This window comes from Nicotiana tabacum, chromosome 3, assembly GCF_000715075.1.
Source record: "Nicotiana tabacum cultivar K326 chromosome 3, ASM71507v2, whole genome shotgun sequence".
In the NCBI taxonomy this organism is placed as follows: domain Eukaryota; kingdom Viridiplantae; phylum Streptophyta; class Magnoliopsida; order Solanales; family Solanaceae; genus Nicotiana; species Nicotiana tabacum.
In genome coordinates, this window is record NC_134082.1 from 71,510,823 (window position 1) to 71,516,164 (window position 5,342).

The following is a 5,342-nucleotide window of genomic DNA, read 5'->3' on the forward strand; positions in this document are numbered from 1 at the left end:
AGACCAGGTCTAAGGAGCAAAGGTAGAGTAGTCGATTAAATGGGTGAGTTCCACCGAAGTGGGAGAGTGGCGGAGTTGTATATGGGCTTGGTGGTAGGATGACCACGCACCTTGAGGGGAGTTTGGAATGAATTGGGAATTTTAGAGATTGGTGATTGGTGCCTGCGGATTTGATTTGGAGCATGGGCTATTATGCAGTAGGAGGTTTGATATAACGGAAAGAAGCTGCTTGAAATGAAGAAGGATACAACATAACTTTTGAATTGGAAGGATGTTGCCGCACATTTAAGCGATGTCCACGAGGGGTGAATAGACTTGTGCAGCTAGAGAGTGAGCTCGGACTCAGGATGGGATATTGATGTCGTAGTGAGTGTACCCCATGCAACAACGTTGGGAGATGTCGGAAAGTGATTTCCACAGGTGGGTTATTCCCTGTGAGAAGGTTAGCGGTCACGTAGTTAGCGAGGCTTCTGCGAAGAATTCTATTGGTTATTCAGCAAAGAGATCGGTCGTGCGAATGTGGTTGATGATTCAGAGTATAAAAAGGGGTTTTACAGAAGGATTCCACGAATTTTCGCGGTTGATTGCGCATGGTCATGTCAATGAGAGATAAAGAATCATGGTGAATTCCAGAGGTGTGTAATAGTGGCTTCAAGCTAAGTGGGAGAGTCCCACCGCCTATGATTGGGTTGCATAGTTAACTACTTGCGAGATTTCCAGTTATTAGCATGTTGATGGGTTATTTCAGCTACGGGAAAAGACCATAAGTGGTAATTTGAGCAGGAAATTGTTAAAGGGGTACTATGGTTGGCCTTGTTGGCTCATGTTCAGACTTGGAGGATGAATTCAGGATTTGTGCTTTGTATAGATCGGGGTTCCAATAGAAGTGATTCTGCCAGATGTTTCGTCGAGAGGGTGTTCATGTGCTAGAAAATACATGGAATTGATTATAGTCGGGACCAAGTCAAAGCGGGTGGCTCTCAACAATGGTCCTAGTGAATTCAGAAGTTAAAGTATGGTGCCTAATGATTTCGAGCCTATAGGTACTATTAAGGGTCAAGCTTTGTAGCAGCTTATAAGACAAGGCCCAGAATGTTCTATGATGTTTGGATGTGCAGTGTAGACATATCAGTCTTAGAAAGGACTTCAGATTCTTAGAAGGATTATCAGAATAGACATATCAGTTGAGGGTGAGAATGTGCGCACAAGGAAGGTATGAAATGGTTCATGAGATTTGAGACAACACGATCTCGTGATTCAAGGTCACTCGGGGAGAGAGTCCGGATGGAGTTATTATCATTTCTAAGTCAATCAGGGTAAATTGAAAGAGGATAGATTGGTTAGCCATAGTTGAATTGGCCTACTACTGGCAGCGATCAGCTCCTTTAGCGTGATCAAGTTATGCAGGTGATTTGTGACGATACCTGTGAGGCTTATCGGCCACCGTAATTGATGTTATTCAGAAGTATTCTACTATTATGGCATGTTGTGTGTAGGCGTATCCCGGAAGGGCTATGGTGGCTTAGTCCACTACTTAGAGATTTGTATATTTTTCAGTTATAAGAATTCACCTGTTTGTTGCTATGGTTCTCCTGAAGTGAGTTAATTGAAAAGTTTTTATATGAGGAGGTGTTAACCTATTAGTGGTTCGGGAGTTATGATATAAAGCGTGTTCTATTGTACAGTGGCATGTTAGGTGCAACGAGTAGTATGGAATTTGAAGTGAGGATCAAAGTTGCAGTTCGGTGTTGACAAGGATGTCACGACCTCGGATGAGCGGGAAAGGAGTTTCGATGTTTAAGGTAAGTTGGTATTGTCTTCAGCATCACTTGAGATCGGTGTTTCGCGGAAAAGGCCTTGCATATTGGTTAAGGATTCTTGATCGCTTTTTAGCCGTAGTGCGGCCGGTGGTTTGGATGTACGGACCTGTTGTTTGTTATGGTAGGTTGTGGGAGTGTCTCCCACAGGAAGATTGTATAAGTGTGGCATGTAGTCACTTGATTGATTAAAGATTTAAACCCAGTATGAAGATTGTGGTGATATTGTCAATTTGAGAATTGACGTCTGGAGGGCACATGGCTTACTGAGTTGTGGACTGTGGATGATTACTCCGGCCATGATGGTAGTTCTAGGGTGTTATGAGAAAAAGGGGAGTTATTATGGACCTTTGAAAGGTTATTAGCCTAGTTCAGTGCGATCAGAATCAGCTTGAGGTCTGTGGATGGATTTAAATGTGAATATGGGCCTTATATCAGGCCGAATGTGTTCATTTCAGCATAGCGCTCCTCATGGAGGAGTATTCAGATGTTGAATGTTATTTCGTCATCAGCTACTTCATGTAATGATATATCGCGCCGTGTGAGTTGTGAGACGGCTTGATGAATTGCTTATGTGTTGAGATTCCTCGTAGAGATGATGTTATAAGAGCAAAATGTCTCTTGAGATTCAGATCGTATCTCGCACCTCAGTTGTGCTTGCGTTTTGTAGCTTATAGCGCTATATGTTCCCTCAGGGATGGTATTATGCACTTGGCGTGCTTATGACCGATATTCGGTATTTTGTAGTAATGAGCAATCTAGCTCGATGTGCATCTCCTTAGGTGAGTGTTATGTTATTTGGATCGGGTTGCGTGCCGCAACAGTGTGATGTTGAGTATAGTTTTCTATATGCTATTTTTTGTATGTCTTGCTTCCTCTTTTCTAAGGAAAGTTCGTATTAGTGCGTGAGTTGAGTATTTCTTTCTAGAGTTCGTCTTCCTTTTGTAACGCATTCGAGTTAGCAGCCTATTGGCACAATGTGGCATCATATGAGACTTTTGAACATGTATAGGGAGGCTTATTGCCTGAGCAGTTTGTACTGGATGAGACGAGATCATTGGATTTAGGATCAGTGCAATCTGATTATATGAAGTATATTAGGGAGCTAAGACCATTATTTGGTTCAGAATGAGGTGATGGTTCCTGTCAGGAGTGTATACTCAATGATGTGTCGACCTGGTAGTTGATCATAAACTTCTACACCTCTCTTCTGTCATGGCGGTATTGCGAGAGTTGGAATAAGACTTATATATATCATGAGGTGCGTTGTGAGCATCAGATTCAGGGAGTGTTGGTTATCATGATCAGGGAATGTTATTATGGTCCTATGGATGATGTGGTGCATGGTGAGAATTCGACAAGGGTATGCAGTCATGTTCCGGTGCATCGTGTAGTGATTTATGTGATGTTCTTATATTGGGAGCAGGCCTGGTAAAGAATTTCGGATGTTGCAACTGGGCTCTAAGGCTCATTTTTTTGAATAAAAGAGAATATCTTTAGATTTACTGGAGTCAATGTGCTCAACTGAGTTGTGGTGGCATGGGTAGGTGCACAAGGTGTTTAACTGTGATTTTAGACGACTTCAGTATAGTTATCAGCACGTTCGAGGATGATCGTATGTTTAAGTAGGAGAGAATGTAATGACCTGACCAGTCGTTTTGAGCTCTAGCGCGTCGTTTAGTAGTCTGAGGCCATGAGCAGCTTCATTTCAGGTATTATGACTTGTACGCATTGTCGGAATTGAACTTCGGAAAGTTCGGAGTTGGTTTGGAAAGAAAATTCTCATTTCAGAAGCCTTAAATTGAAAGAAATAGCTAAGATCAGATTTTTGAGTAAACGACCTCAGAATCAGGATTCGAAGGTTCCAGTAGGTTTGTGTGATGATTTCGGACTTGGGCGTATGTCCGGGTCGGGTTTTGGATGACCCGGGAGCGTTTGGCGCCTATTGTGGAAGTTAGAATTTTGGAAGAAATTTCATAAGTTTGGGTTGAAGCGCATTTCAGTGTTATCGATGTCCGTTTGAGATTCTAAGTCTGAGAATAGCTCCGTATTGTGATTCTGGAATAGCTCCGTAGAAATTTGAAGGTTTTTGAGAAGTTTGACCAAAAGTGGACTTTTTGATATCGGGGTTGGATTCCGATTTCGGAAATTGGAGTAGGTCCGTAATGTCAAATATGACTTGTGCGCAAAATTTGGGGTCAATCGGACATGATTTGATAGGTTTAAACATAGAAAGTTGAAGTTTGAAATTCTAAAGTTCATAAAGCTTGGATTGGAGGTCGATTCATGATTTTAGCGTTGTTTGATATGATTTGAGGACTCGAGCAAGTCCGTAATGTGTTTTGGGACTGGTTGGTATGATTGGTTGGGGTCCCGGGGGCCTCGGATAGATTCTGGGTGGTTAACGGATCGAAATTTGGAATTTTGGATAGCTGAAGGGGTCTAGTTGCTGGTATAACCGCTTATGCGGAGGGTTCATCACAGAAGCGGCCCCGCAGAAGCGAGGAATTGAACCGCAAAAGCGGTTAGGCATGAGAGGGCTGGGACCACAGATGAGGTCGTTTGGCCACAGATGCGGGACTGCACCTGCCTTGGAGAAGGCATAGAAGCAGAGAAAGGGCTGCCTGGGAAGGACCGCATATGCAGTAGTGGGGACGCACCTGCGGAATCACAGAAGTGGTCGAGGGACCGCAGGTGCGGAAAGTGTTGAGGCAGTGAGGGTGTTAAAATCGGGGGTTTTGGCCATTTTACTCCATTTTACTCTTGTTGGGGCAATTTTTGGAGATCTTCAAGAGGGGATTCTCTTCATCAACAATAAGGTAATCTAACCCCACCTATCTTGACTTAAATACATCGATTATGTATGGATTTTAGCATGTAAATTGGTAGAAATTTGGGATTTTGGTAGAAAGACCTAGAAATTTATATTCTTGGAATTTGACCACGATTTTGGGTATGGAATTAAGAGAAAATCATATACTTGAGTTCGTGAGTTCATGGGTAAACTTTATCTTCGAAAAATTTCGAAATCCGGGCACGTGGGCCCGTGGGCAATTTTGTCAACTTTTCGATTGGTGTTGGGAATTGCTATAAATTGGATTGTAATGAGTAATTGAGCATATATTAATGGATTTGTATAATCATTGGCTAGTTTTAGAGCATTGTGTGTCGATTTAAGTCTTCGTAGGAGCGTGGAATGCCGGTTATGGATCTTCGGAGCGAGGTGAGTCTCCTTTCTAATCTTTTAAGAGGGAATTGTCCCCATAGGTGAGTTAATTGATTATGTGCTCCTAATTGTGGGGGCTACGTACGCACGAGGTGACGAGAGCCCGTGCGTAGCTACTATTATGCTATTGTCCAGGTAGTCTAGGACCCAAAAGCATGCTATACTTGGAATATTTGTAATAATGTTGACAATTTGAATTGCTTAAATACATCGAAATAGTAAATGAATTTCTATAAAGATTTAAACTTCATTTTCTTAAATTGTTAAAAGAGAATTTTACCTCTTTCTTGAGCAACTGC